This window comes from Azolla caroliniana, unplaced genomic scaffold, assembly GCF_043228905.1.
Source record: "Azolla caroliniana isolate FFs.n. ecotype wild unplaced genomic scaffold, voAzoCaro1.0.p SCAF_22, whole genome shotgun sequence".
In the NCBI taxonomy this organism is placed as follows: domain Eukaryota; kingdom Viridiplantae; phylum Streptophyta; class Polypodiopsida; order Salviniales; family Salviniaceae; genus Azolla; species Azolla caroliniana.
Window position 1 is genome coordinate 11450481 of NW_028230457.1, and position 15013 is coordinate 11465493.

At 53.9% G+C, this 15013-nt stretch overlaps 4 non-coding genes across 4 annotated transcripts; all 4 read right to left on the reverse strand.

Annotated features, from left to right (window-relative positions):
* Nucleotides 1-10665: 10665 nt before the first annotated feature.
* TRNAL-AAG (transfer RNA leucine (anticodon AAG)) lies at nt 10666-10746 on the reverse strand. The gene has a single exon. It is a non-coding gene; the product is annotated as a tRNA-Leu (tRNA).
* Nucleotides 10747-10832: 86 nt separating this feature from the next.
* Nucleotides 10833-10913, reverse strand: TRNAL-AAG (transfer RNA leucine (anticodon AAG)). The gene has a single exon. It is a non-coding gene; the product is annotated as a tRNA-Leu (tRNA).
* Nucleotides 10914-10999: 86 nt separating this feature from the next.
* Nucleotides 11000-11080, reverse strand: TRNAL-AAG (transfer RNA leucine (anticodon AAG)). Its single transcript has one exon. It is a non-coding gene; the product is annotated as a tRNA-Leu (tRNA).
* Nucleotides 11081-11347: 267 nt separating this feature from the next.
* Nucleotides 11348-11428, reverse strand: TRNAL-AAG (transfer RNA leucine (anticodon AAG)). Its single transcript has one exon. It is a non-coding gene; the product is annotated as a tRNA-Leu (tRNA).
* Between the last annotated feature and the right edge of the window lie 3585 nt (nt 11429-15013).

The window sequence follows — 15013 nt, forward strand, 5'->3', positions numbered from 1 at the left end:
ATTCGTGACTGTCGCAGCATTGAGTTTGCGGTAATCAACGCAAACGCGGATTTTCCCATTTTTCTTGGGGACCACGACGATTGGGCTTAACCATGTGGCTCTGTTTACTGGGCGTATAAAGCCTACTCAAAGGAGTTTGTCGATTTCCTCTTTGACCGTAACCGCGTAGTTGGGGTTCATACAGTACCGTCGTTGTTGGATCGGCCGAGTGTCCGGTGGGAGGTGTACTTGGTGTTGGTAACGTTGGGGATCCAATCCCTTCATATCAGTGTAAGACCAGGCGAATACATCCTAATATTCCATGAGCAGGCATATCAGGGTTGACCGTTCGTCGGTTGATAAGTTATTAGCGATTTGAAGTGTCCGCGGGTTCTCGTCTGAGCCGAGGTTCAGTGACTCGAGCGTTGATGCTTTCACCCGTTGGAAGATGGCGAGTTCTCGTTTGAACGCATCCCAAGCTTGTCGTAGTTCCACGATAGTTGTGGAATCGGCTTCGTCCTGGGAAGGGAATCTGCCGTGCCATCCTCGTCCAGTGGTGTGCCGAAACCCGAAATTGCATTTAGTTTGAAGAGGGGTATGATAGTGGGGTGATCTTCCAGGAAGTCATCCACCTCTTCGTCAGCAAAGCCATTGAGCATGTGTACCCCTTCCGCATATAAGGGCGTAGTGTTGTGGGGTGTGGTTAGGCGTTCTTCTGTTATTACCCGTACCTTGGACTTCCCCCGGCGGAAGGAGATCATATTCCACTGCCAATGTTGTTTAATATTTGTTGTGCGTAGCTAGGTTCGGCCAAGCAGCATTGGATAAGCGCCCGGAGTTTCGAGGCGTAACATGACTGCCAAGATAGTGAACATGTGGCCGCCTAACGTGAAATCAAGGTGGTGGATTAACCCGGTGGGGCGAACCGATCGCATATCGGCCATCCGCAACCAAAAGGGGCAAGGCTCCCATTGGTTTATGCCGAGGGTGTGACATGTGGCCTCGCTGATGACATTCACACCAGAGCCACCATCGCGTCCTTTAATCATGATTTTCACGGCTGGATTCTGGGAATCCATGAGGGGTGGGCCCGTCCCTAGCTCCGTTAGGTTAACAGGGGGTGAGACCGATATGTCATTAGCCGTGATCTTAGCCAAGGTATCCCGAAAGCCCGGCATGAGCGGTAACAGCTTATGTAATTGCAACAAGATCCTAGCGCTTGTAAGGGATGGTCATCTTCTGCCATGGTGGATGGTCCTGCGGTCGGTGGTGCGTCGATGCTCACGTCCTGCATCTCTGTGTGCATCCGTGCCACGTTGCTTTTATTGGCAGTCTCAATCCATTCCTTGGCTGTTTGTCGGACGTCATCTTGTTCTTGCCATTGGCTGGTGTGGGTCTTTCTACGTGTAGTGACGTGTTGGATGTCGGCCATAATAGTATTCACAGCCGAAGCCTTGTCGTGGTCCGTGGTTGGGCATTGGGTAGCGTAGTGGCCAGGTTGGTTGCACTTATAGCAGAAAACAGATGCTGAGTTGCTGGTGTCACCATGCTCAATGTGTGGGAAGGAATGTGATTGGTTCCCGGCCGCTTGGGTAGGTGTGTTGGCCCGTGGCGCGGTGTCGAGGTATTCCTCGCGGATGCGTGGAATGAGGCGGGACCTCGGGGGTCCTGTACCGAAGAGCAAGAGAGAAAGGAGAAGAAACCCACTACGTGCGAGCGTAGATTCACAGGGACACGGCCCTTCGACACAAAGACGCGAGTGGGACACCGACACAGAGAGACACGAATGTATGTATGTATTAACAAAGACAACAACAAGAACACGGAGGCAACAAAAACACGAAGTCGGTTACAACCGAACAGGCCGGCGAACAGATGCCGATACCTGTTCGTAAACACACAGAAAGGAAGGAGTAGGTTGGAGGTGCTGCCGGAAGCCCTCGGGCATTCCTCAGAGCAGCGCGAGCCTCCCGAAACCTGCACAGGAGGAAGCTATGGAGCTTGCGAACCAGAGAGAGAGAGAAGCCTTCGAACACAAACCGACAGCACTTCATCCTCGACTCCCCGCGATCTCGTCTCCCTCCTTTTTATAGGCAAGGAAGGAGCCGTTTTCCCCTTTACTTCCTACCCACTAAATCTACCCGCCTAGGATCTTCTAAGGGCTTCATTCGAGAAGAGCCGGTTCCTACGCTCCTGTGCACCGATTCCGCTTGTGGACGGTTTTCTTCACGACATCCGCCCCCACCTAACCGCGCATCCACCGGTATGTGCCAAATTGAGTTGGGACAGAGAAAACCGGTCCAGCCTTCATTCCCCGCTCGTCGGTTCTTCCTCGGTTTCGGATTGTTCGTCGTCGTGGTCCAGGTCACCCGGATCCGGCTCGTCATCATGACGCTTCTTGAACGCTTTGATCCGCTTCCCCATTACCGGTATCGCCATTCTCGTACCGTCGAGTTCCGCCAGATGGTACGTCGCGTTGTCGTTGGCGCTTCGTACCACGTAAGGCCCGAACCACCTTCTTGCGAACTTCCGTGTCGCTCGGTGCTATCGTACACTAGCACCCAGTCTCCTTCCTCGATCTTCTTCGGTCGGAGCCGGTGCGTTCGGTCGAACCGGGCTTTGCTCCTCATTCTTGCTTCCCGAAGCTTTTCCGCAGCTTGCTCCACGTCCTCTGGTCTTCGCTCGAGCTGTCGTATACGCGCCGCCAGCAGTTCCTCCCTGCTCATCTCGTCTCTCCAGTCCACGGTTGCCCACGAGGAGATCGTACGTTCCATCGGCATGACCGGCTTCTACCCAAACATGAGTTCTGCCGGCATGAATCCGGTTACCGAACTGTGCGTAGTTCGGTCCGCCCACAACGCGTAAGGCAACAGCCGCGGCCAGTTCCCGACTTGACCTCCGCATGCCCGAACTAGCGCCTTGACGATCGGTCTGTGTCCGCGCTCCACCTTCCCATTCGCCTCCGGATTGTACTTAGTGGTAAGCGAGAGCTTGACTCCTAGCCGGTCGAACAGCTCCTCGGCCTCTTCGGCGTCCAACTCCCCGCGATCAGCCACGATCTTCCCGACGCACCCGTACCGGCATATCACGTCCTCGATCAGGAACCGACAAACGGTCGCGGTTATTTTGTTCTGAAGGGCTCGGCCTTCCACCTGGTTCGTCAGATCTTCCCGAGCCAGGACCAGATACCGCATCTGTCCTACTCCCATCAGCATCGTCACCAGGTCTACCATCCATTTGAAGTGGATGGTCGGAGGGTACGTAGGGTGACGCTCGTCCCGATGTCGGACTACGGAGTGCATCTGACAGCTCTCGCAAGTTGTCACGAACCGATGCACATCCCGGTACAGTCCCGGCCACCAGTACTTCCCCTTTATCTTCTCGAACGTGGCCCACATTCCACAGTGTCCGGCCCAAGGGCTGTCGTGGTAGGCCGTCAGCAGCTCCTCCTGTTCTTCCTTCATCGCCACCACTCGGAGCGGGACGCCGTTCCTCTTCTTTGGGTGCTTCCATAAGTATCTCTCCCGGAGAAAGAATCGGTAAGCTTTCTTCCGGATCCGGTTGGCCTCGTCCTTCGTCCACGACGCTTCCGGCGTCATCGTCCTCAAAATTCCACCGATCTAGAGCCACTCACCGTCGTACTTGCTCTCGTCGAAGTCGTTAAGTGCCGGAGTGCTCGTCCCATCTGTCGTCACGTACGCTGCCTCGAAGAAGTCCACGCCGACTTCTTCGTCCTCCGAAACCATGCCGCCCTCGTCATCAAACCTCGCCCTCGAAAGCATGTCGGCCATGGCGTTGTCCTTTCCGGAAATGTGTCGTATTTCTGGGTCCAGGGACTTGATGTACGCTATCCACCTGAGCATCGCCAGGTCCGGTGTCGCGCATCCTGAAACCATGCCGAGAATTGGCAGGCAATCCGTCTCGATAATCACTTCTGTCCCGATCAGGTAGTCTTTGTCGGCCTTTACTGCCGAAACGATACCCTAGAGTTCGCGTTTAACCTGGGCGTACCCTCGCTGTCGCTCACTGAGGACCTTCGCGCCGAATCGGATCGGGAACTGAATGCCGTCCTCGTCTTCTTGGTTGACGACCCATCCGATCCCGGTCAGGCTCGTATCCACCGTTATGTATACCGGTGTACCCTTCTCGTAGACAGCCTTCCGGAGCGCCGGTGCTGCCGCAAGAGCTTCCTTCAACTTCTGGACCGACTCCGTGTGCTCGTCTCGCCACTCGAATCTTTGCCCCTTCTTCAGCAACCCGTATAGTGGCTCCGCAACGTGGGCGTAATGCGGGATCCATATGTGGTAGAACGCGCATGCCCCCAGGAACCTCCGAACTTCCGTAACCGAGCTACAATCGGTCTTCATTGCGGAGATGGCTTCCGGCCATAAGGTTCACATAGGTGTCCGACCACCAGGATTTCCGATTGCCCGAAGGCCGATTTCTCCCCGGAGAAGGTGAGCCTCGCATCCTCTAGCCTTTGTAGCACCTTCTCGCAGTCGTTGATGTGTGTCGCCACGAATCGCCGGCATCCGTCCGGCCCGACTGTCTCGTCCTTCTCCTCCACTGGGCACCCCTTGATCGGCATTTCATCTAGAAACGGCATGGTGATGTCCGGGATGCAATCCCTCACTACCTTGTTCATTGCATTCAGCATGTGGGCTACCGAGTTGGTCCCTCCTTGTGGCAGGGTACACATTCGCACTAGGCCGAGGGGGGTTCGCGTCTCTGCTCTCCACGGCTAGCTGGAACTGGTCGTACCCCGAGTACAGATCACCGACCGAGTAAATCGACCTTCCGGCGAAGGCCTCTGCGAATTCATCTATGGTCGGTCTGATTCCTGCGTTCCGGATGGTCACTCTGTTGACCGGCTGCAGGTCCTGAATGAAGCGCAATGTTCCGTTTTTATTCGGTACGGTAAACCATCGGTTCGAGTATGGCGCGCTCGACGGTTCGAGAATACCCATATCGACTTTCTGCCTCAATAGCTCCATCAACTTCGGGATGTGAGCTCTCAGTACTGGAATCGGCTTGAGATTCCACGGTACATGCGGTACCGTGAATATCACCATCGGCTCCACGATCGTCGAGTCTACGCACCCGATCTCTTTCGGTGAGAATGCGAAGGTTTTCCCGTGCCTTCCGAGCATTCTCCGAAACCGGTCTTCCTCCGTCGGCAGTAGGAACCCGCCCCCACCGATTTTGAGCTCCCGGAGCGTTCCGTCGGTGAAGGTGTGTCCTATGCAGGCCGGATCTCGTAAACTGGGGTCCGACGCCACCCCTCTGATCCGGGACTCGCTGCCCTCCGGCAAGGGTGCCGCGAATGGCCTTACCTTCCGGTCCACAGTCTTGTACCTCGTGCTAACTCGGGCCGTCCGATCCAACCCGAGCCCCCGACTGAAGTTCGCAATGACTTCGTACATCTCTTCGGAACATACCGGTATCGTCCGGTCTTCGTTAAGGTCTTCTCCGGCTACCTTCCTCAGCATTCCCAAGGTGTCGTCGAAGGAGACCACCTCCACGGCTCCGCTGATTTCCGTCCGGGCCGAGAACTCCGCACGCTCGAAGTCGCACTTCCGCCCTTGTCTTTTCTCGGCCGACGATGCCGACTATCATACACCCTCCATTGTCGGAGAAGCAAAATCCCCTACCTATCGTACAGTCGTCCCGAGTGTCCGGACTGTCTCGGCCCCACGCCTTGGCAGCCCTCTCTAAAAATCCTCCCAGTTCTCACCACCGAGGGATTCACGGTTTCGCTCGTGGTTCGGTTGCACCGTCAGAAATAGGACCGAATGGCGCTCGTCCTGGCTTTTGACCCTCGCATAGGCCGAACCATTGTCCAACACCTCTCGCAATGACAGCTCCACTTTGTTGTCGAGGATCCGTTCTTCTAGGACCTTTCGTAGGTCCGTAGTCCTTTCTATCTCCGTCCCCAATCGGTATCCGCCCTTCCTGGGGTTATCTTACGAGCTGGACCCGCCGGCATCGTTCCGTCGTTGCCCGAATCGGGTCTCGTACCGTTCTGAGGGCCCGGCCGCTCCGGCTTTCCCCACTTGTTTGTCTTCTACCAGGGCCTCGTAGTTCCGGCAGGCGGCTTCTACGAAGCCCATCTTCTCCTCGATCGGATCGCTCCACCCGGTTATTTCCCGGACCCGTCTCTCAGCGTGGTCCGTTTCATCTTTCCTCAGTCGTGCGCCAGCGAGGCCTTCCAACATTGCCGACCAGAAACCGTCTTTGCTCTCCTTTCGGGCCTCGCTGCCCCCGACCCGAATACTGGCCGACGACGAGTAGTGGATGGCCTCCACGTGCCGGGCCGCTGCCTCTTCCATCAGTCTCTTCATACCTCCTCGCCCGTCGTTTCGGTTCAGGGCCCTCCTAGTGTCGCCGGCGTGCACCCGGCCTTCCCACAGGTACACCACCCTGTTCCTTAACGCCTCTACGAAATCGCCGCAGTCCTTCCGAATGTGGCCGACCTCGTCGCACCACATGCACTTGTTCCCCGCTGCCGGCCGTCGGTCACGAGCCGATTCGCCGCCTTCCCTTCGAGTCTGGGCGATCTGGAGATCCTTTATCGCCCGCGTCAACTCCTCTAGCGCTGCTCCTCCGGACGAGCCATTGACAACGCCGACCGAAGCCGGACTGGTTTCGAGCCTTTCCCGGGTTTCTTCCCTTCGCACTTGCGGTGCCAGTTCAAGCCTCCTTGCTGTGACAGAGACCGCGCCGGCCGCTCCGTTGTCAGCCCATTCTCGCCGTTTGTCGAAACGGCCACAGACTCTCTTAACCGCAGCCTAGTCGGTTGTCAGCCCGTCTTCGGTTTCCAGCAAGGAGCCGACTTGATCTCTGTCCCGCTCGTCCACCGACTTGACGAACAATAGGACCCGGCTCGTATCCAGAACGGTTCGGTCAAGCGCCGAAAGGCGCGCAAAGCGTTCTTCGAACTCCCGGAGGAGTGCCGACGCGTTTCTTCCCTTGCCGGGGGACTCCACCCATTCCATGAAGTCCCGTTTCGAAAGCCGGAGCGCGTCGTCCAACCCGTATTTTTCTAGGAGTCGGCCTTCGAACTCCTCCCAAGTACGGCTCTCCGCCCGCACCTCGAGAACCTCCGCATGGATGCTCGGCATCGCCACTCGAGGAAACCCGGCAAGACGCCTCTCTTCCGGAATGTCCCGCATCAGCATTTCTGCCCCGTAGGACGCCAAATACTTCGTGGCATCCTTTCCGCTGAACCGGCCGATCGTACCGACAACCGCCTCAATGGCTCTGTCGAGGGCGCCGGTGCCCTCACGTGCACTCAATATCCGATCCACGGCCGAAGCCATGGCCTCTGCAAGATCCGACCCCTTCATCTTCTGCTCTTCTGCCGCCTCCTTCACGTCGGGTTCACCAAAGATGTCGAGGTATTCCTCGCGGATGCGTGGAATGAGGCGGGACCTCGGGGGTCCTGTACCGAAGAGCAAGAGAGAAAGGAGAAGAAACCCACTACGTGCGAGCGTAGATTCACAGGGACACGGCCCTTCGACACAAAGACGCGAGTGGGACACCGACACAGAGAGACACGAATGTATGTATGTATTAACAAAGACAACAACAAGAACACGGAGGCAACAAAAACACGAAGTCGGTTACAACCGAACAGGCCGGCGAACAGATGTCGATACCTGTTCGTAAACACACAGAAAGGAAGGAGTAGGTTGGAGGTGCCGCCGGAAGCACTCGGGCATTCCTCAGAGCAGCGTGAGCCTCCCGAAACCTACACAAGAGGAAGCTATGGAGCTTGCGAACCAGAGAGAGAGAGAAGCCTTCAAACACAAACCGACGGCACTTCGTCCTCGACTCCCCGCGATCTCGTCTCCCTCCTTTTTATAGGCAAGGAAGGAGCCGTTTTCCCCTTTACTTCCTACCCACTAAATCTACCCGCCTAGGATCTTCTAAGGGCTTCATTCGAGAAGAGCCGGTTCCTACGCTCCTGTGCACCGATTCCGCTTGTGGACGGTTTTCTTCACGACAGCGGTGTGCGGTGTGTGCGGTGTTTGGAGGGGGGTCCCGATGACGATTGTCGTTTTGACATCGATTGTTCCTTGGACCTCTATAAGAGTGTCATCAATCGTTTCGTGAATACCGTTGATCGTACCGGTCCTCCTGGTCGTTGTCATACCGATCGTACTCATCATTCACTCTATATTGGTCGTCGTGGTACTGGTCACGGTCATTTGATCTCCTGCGATTGTCGTGGCGGTACCAGTCGTCGTGGTGACGGTAGTCGTCATCGCGGCGCTGGAGATCCGGGGATCGTGGTTGCTTGTTTGCCCGATGTTGGTATGATTGACGTTCATCCTACTGGGAGTATGTATTGCGCAACTCGATCTGGCGAACCGGAGCCGTCATTGTGCGTTTGAGCATGTTGTACTCACAATGTTTGATCGTGGAGCTCGGGACTGACATATTGGGTAGTGTGGCTGGTGAGGGCACTCAAGAGCAAGATGGCCTGAGGCTGAGCAAGCCGTGCATTGGAGGGCTTGTTGGAAAGGATTGTCCTCCTGAGGAAGGGAGCTTTGCAAAGAGCCCATGGAGAAAACCGTGTTATGCTATGTCTGATCGATGGCGAGGACACGTGCGATGACTTGCTCGATAATATGGTTGGAGAAATTCGTAAGTGTGAGAGTCGTCTATAGAGGCTCCCGTAGGCTGGACAAGAAGGTATCCGGAATGTGATGAGCAGAGATATCGTCGGCCAGTTGTCGGTAGAGATCCTGAAACCGGATCGTGAACTGGGTGACCGTCTCGTGAGGTTCTTGGCTCATGGAAAAGAATTGTTGGAGTAGTTCCCGCTTCGGAACTTGGCGGTGAAATAATTCTAGGAATTTTGTTCGGATGTCATGGAACATTGTGACCTCCCCCATGTCGAGGTGGGATTACCATCAGGCAGTCGGGCCATCAAGGGATAAAGCAAATTCCGCGATTTTGGAGGCCTCGATTTCGGTAGCCGATAACCGTTGTGTCGAGTGGTTGGCCTGCCATGTGGACACGAACGCCTAGGTGTGTGATTCCGCGTCGGGGCCATCGGTATATCGTGGGTAGGGGTAAGGCATGGTATCGAAATTCGGGTTCTCGGGTAAAGCTGAAAAAGGGTTAGGGTCAGGTTGGGTGACCTTTGGAGGGCTCGACGGGGAGGTTGGTGCGGAATCAACTCGCGACTGGGTATCGGGTGGCGACGATTGCAACCGGTGAGCCTCCGATAGTTCCTGGAATGATTGATCAGTGACCACCGAGTCGGAAGTTCCTTCGAGTGGCTCAGGGTGTCGGGCAGGTGGCCGAGTCCGCGTGATGCGATTGGGCGCCGTAATGGCGGCTGGGGTTTACTTCCAACGTAGTTCGTTGTGATCTTACAGCTGTAACCGGGCATGCCAAATTGTGTTAACCGTTTCTAGGGAAACACCTTCGATGAGCCCACAGACTATCGGTGTCAAGGGATCGTGTTACGTGGAAGCCTCTTCTACACAGGGGAAAAGAAAGGAGAACGAGGAGCGTACATGAGCTACAACCCATTAGGCATAAACGAAGCTCGATTTACGAGTACGGGGAGAATACACATATAGAAGATTAGAAAAACGAAACTTATATTAAATGATAAAGCTCACAGTGATTACAGTACTCGTCTCTCAACTGGAAACAGTTCGTACAGAGCTTGCTGCTAGGATATTACTCTCGCTAAGAATGATCTAGATATTCCCCCCTCGAGTTATGCATAACTCGGGTTATATAGTTTTCCTTTTGATACAGAGTCAAGCCATCGGCTGATTGTGAGGGCTAAAACACAGCTATCTATTTCCTCACCTACTCTTCTACCTAACGACGAGTTTACATAATGTACTTATATTTCTGGCTTATGGACAACAACTAGAACCTTAATCTAGGGCCTTAGACCAACTCGACCACCTCATCAACCCTCATGTGAATGATATTAGTCGTTTCTCAACAAAATCTTTGCATGTTCATGGATGATTTTATCGTAGACTATGATGCCTCGATGATTAGAGCGAGATTTGAAGCCATGCCCTTTCGGACTAGAACCTTAATCTAGCACCTTAGACCAACTTTTCCACCTCATCAACCCTCATTGCAATGATATTAGAGATTTCTCCACAAAATATATGCATGTTATGGATGATTTTACCCTAGACTGTGATGCCTCGATGATGAGAGAGGGATTTGAACCCATGCCTTTCCGGACAAGAACCTTAAAATATCGCCTTAGACCAACTCGGCCACCTCATCAACCCTCAAATGAATGACATTAGGAGTTTATCAACAAAATCTTTGCATGATCATCGATGATTTTACCCTAGATTGTGATACCTCCATAATGACGGGGAGATTTGAAGCCACTCCCTTTCCGACTAGAACCTTAATCTAAGAACTTAGACCAACTCGACCACCTCATCAACCCTCATTTAAATGATATTATTTCATTTCATGGATGTTTTTACTGTAGAGTGTGATCCCTTGTTCATGAGAATGGGAATTGAACCTACGCCCTTGCGGACGAGAACCTTAATCTAGCGCCTTAGTCCAACCCGGCCACCTCATCAACCCTCAAGTTGTATTTCTCGATATTTCTCAATGAAATCTTTGCCTGTTCGTGGATGATTTTAGCAGATGATTTTACCCTAGACTGTGACCCCTCGATGATGACAGTGGGATTTAAACCCACGGCCTTTCGGACTAGAACCTTAATCTAGCGCCTTACACCAACTCGGCCACCTCATCAACCCTTGTGTGATTGATAATAGGAATTTCTCAAAAAAATCTCTTAATGTTCATAGATGACTTTACCCTAGACCTTGATGCCTTGATGATGAGAGTGGGATTTGAACCCACGCCCTTTCGGACTAGAACCTTAATCTAGCGCCTTAGACCAACTCGGCCACCTCATCAACCCTCAAGTGAATGATATTAGACATTTCACAACAAAATCTTTACATGTTCATCGTTGATTTTACCCTACACTGTGATGCCTCGATGATGAGAGTGGGATTTGAACCCACACCCTTTTGGACTAGAACCTTAATCTAGCGCATTAGACCAACTCGGCCACCTCATCAACCCTCAAGTCGTACTTTGGGATATTTCTCAACGAAATCTTTGCATGTTCATGGATGATTTTAGTAGATGATTTTACCCTAGACTGTGAGCCCTCGATGATGACAGTGGGATTTTAAACCCACGCCCTTTCAAACTAGAACCTTAATCTAGCGCCTTAAACAAACTCTGCCAATCTCATCAACCCTTATGTCAATGATAATAGGCATTTCTCAACAAAATCTTTTAATGTTCATGGATAATTTTACCCTATACTTTGATACCTCGATGATGAGAGTGGGATTTGAACCCACGCCCTTTCGGACTAGAACCTTAATCTAGGGCCTTAGACCAACTCGGCCACCTCATCAACCCTCAAGTTATATTGGATATTTCTCAATGAAATCTTTACATGTTCGTGAATGATTTTATACTAAACTTTGATGCCTCGACGATGAGATTGGGATTTCAACCCACGCCCTTTCGGACTAGAACCTTATTCTAGCGCCTTAGAGAAACTCGGCCACCTCATCAACCCTCAAGTCGTAATTTTGGATATTTCTCGTCGAAATCTTTGCATGTTCGTGGCTAATTTTATTAAAGGATTTTAACCTAGACATGAGCCCTCGATGATGACAGATGGATTTAAACCCACGCCCTTTCAGACTAGAACCTTAATCTAGCGCCTTAGAACAACTCAGCCACCTCATCAACCCTTGTGTGAATGATAATAGGCAATTCTCAACAAAATCTTTTAATGTTCATGGATGATTTTACCCTATACTTTTATACCTCAATGATGAGAGTGGGATTAGAACCCACGCCCTTTCGGACTAGAACATTAATATAGCGCCTTAGTCCAACTAGGCCACCTCATCAACCCTAAAGCCATAATTGATATTTCTCAACGAAATCTTTGCATGTTCGTGGATGATTTTATGCTAAACTGTGATTCCTCGATGATGAGAGTGGGATTAGAACCCACGCCCTTTCGGACTAGAACATTAATATAGCGCCTTAGTCCAACTAGGCCACCTCATCAACCCTAAAGCCATAATTGATATTTCTCAACGAAGTCTTTGCGTTCGCGTTTAACCATGCCCTAGAGTTCGATACCCTAGAGTTCGCGTTTAACCTGGGCGTACCCTCGCTGTCGCTCACTGAGGACCTTCGCGCCGAATCGGATCGGGAACTGAATGCCGTCCTCGTCTTCTTGGTTGACGACCCATCCGATCCCGGTCAGGCTCGTATCCACCGTTATGTATACCGGTGTACCCTTCTCGTAGACAGCCTTCCGGAGCGCCGGTGCTGCCGCAAGAGCTTCCTTCAACTTCTGGACCGATTCCGTGTGCTCGTCTCGCCACTCGAATCTTTGCCCCTTCTTCAGCAACCCGTATAGTGGCTCCGCAACGTGGGCGTAATGCGGGATCCATATGTGGTAGAACGCGCATGCCCCCAGGAACCTCCGAACTTCCGTAACCGAGCTACAATCGGTCTTCATTGCGGAGATGGCTTCTACCTTTGCCGGAGACGGCTTCCGGCCATAAGGTTCACATAGGTGTCCGACCACCAGGATTTCCGATTGCCCGAAGGCCGATTTCTCCCCGGAGAAGGTGAGCCTCGCATCCTCTAGCCTTTGTAGCACCTTCTCGCAGTCGTTGATGTGTGTCGCCACGAATCGCCGGCATCCGTCCGGCCCGACTGTCTCGTCCTTCTCCTCCACTGGGCACCCCTTGATCGGCATTTCATCTAGAAACGGCATGGTGATGTCCGGGATGCAATCCCTCACTACCTTGTTCATTGCATTCAGCATGTGGGCTACCGAGTTGGTCCCTCCTTGTGGCAGGGTACACATTCGCACTAGGCCGAGGGGGGTTCGCGTCTCTGCTCTCCACGGCTAGCTGGAACTGGTCGTACCCCGAGTACAGATCACCGACCGAGTAAATCGACCTTCCGGCGAAGGCCTCTGCGAATTCATCTATGGTCGGTCTGATTCCTGCGTTCCGGATGGTCACTCTGTTGACCGGCTGCAGGTCCTGAATGAAGCGCAATGTTCCGTTTTTATTCGGTACGGTAAACCATCGGTTCGAGTATGGCGCGCTCGACGGTTCGAGAATACCCATATCGACTTTCTGCCTCAATAGCTCCATCAACTTCGGGATGTGAGCTCTCAGTACTGGAATCGGCTTGAGATTCCACGGTACATGCGGTACCGTGAATATCACCATCGGCTCCACGATCGTCGAGTCTACGCACCCGATCTCTTTCGGTGAGAATGCGAAGGTTTTCCCGTGCCTTCCGAGCATTCTCCGAAACCGGTCTTCCTCCGTCGGCAGTAGGAACCCGCCCCCACCGATTTTGAGCTCCCGGAGCGTTCCGTCGGTGAAGGTGTGTCCTATGCAGGCCGGATCTCGTAAACTGGGGTCCGACGCCACCCCTCTGATCCGGGACTCGCTGCCCTCCGGCAAGGGTGCCGCGAATGGCCTTACCTTCCGGTCCACAGTCTTGTACCTCGTGCTAACTCGGGCCGTCCGATCCAACCCGAGCCCCCGACTGAAGTTCGCAATGACTTCGTACATCTCTTCGGAACATACCGGTATCGTCCGGTCTTCGTTAAGGTCTTCTCCGGCTACCTTCCTCAGCATTCCCAAGGTGTCGTCGAAGGAGACCACCTCCACGGCTCCGCTGATTTCCGTCCGGGCCGAGAACTCCGCACGCTCGAAGTCGCACTTCCGCCCTTGTCTTTTCTCGGCCGACGATGCCGACTATCATACACCCTCCATTGTCGGAGAAGCAAAATCCCCTACCTATCGTACAGTCGTCCCGAGTGTCCGGACTGTCTCGGCCCCACGCCTTGGCAGCCCTCTCTAAAAATCCTCCCAGTTCTCACCACCGAGGGATTCACGGTTTCGCTCGTGGTTCGGTTGCACCGTCAGAAATAGGACCGAATGGCGCTCGTCCTGGCTTTTGACCCTCGCATAGGCCGAACCATTGTCCAACACCTCTCGCAATGACAGCTCCACTTTGTTGTCGAGGATCCGTTCTTCTAGGACCTTTCGTAGGTCCGTAGTCCTTTCTATCTCCGTCCCCAATCGGTATCCGCCCTTCCTGGGGTTATCTTACGAGCTGGACCCGCCGGCATCGTTCCGTCGTTGCCCGAATCGGGTCTCGTACCGTTCTGAGGGCCCGGCCGCTCCGGCTTTCCCCACTTGTTTGTCTTCTACCAGGGCCTCGTAGTTCCGGCAGGCGGCTTCTACGAAGCCCATCTTCTCCTCGATCGGATCGCTCCACCCGGTTATTTCCCGGACCCGTCTCTCAGCGTGGTCCGTTTCATCTTTCCTCAGTCGTGCGCCAGCGAGGCCTTCCAACATTGCCGACCAGAAACCGTCTTTGCTCTCCTTTCGGGCCTCGCTGCCCCCGACCCGAATACTGGCCGACGATGAGTAGTGGATGGCCTCCACGTGCCGGGCCGCTGCCTCTTCCATCAGTCTCTTCATACCTCCTCGCCCGTCGTTTCGGTTCAGGGCCCTCCTAGTGTCGCCGGCGTGCACCCGGCCTTCCCACAGGTACACCACCCTGTTCCTTAACGCCTCTACGAAATCGCCGCAGTCCTTCCGAATGTGGCCGACCTCGTCGCACCACATGCACTTGTTCCCCGCTGCCGGCCGTCGGTCACGAGCCGATTCACCGCCTTCCCTTCGAGTCTGGGCGATCTGGAGATCCTTTATCGCCCGCGTCAACTCCTCTAGCGCTGCTCCTCCGGACGAGCCATTGACAACGCCGACCGAAGCCGGACCGGTTTCGAGCCTTTCCCGGGTTTCTTCCCTTCGCACTTGCGGTGCCAGTTCAAGCCTCCTTGCTGTGACAGAGACCGCGCCGGCCGCTCCGTTGTCAGCCCATTCTCGCCGTTTGTCGAAACGGCCACAGACTCTCTTAACCGCAGCCTAGTCGGTTG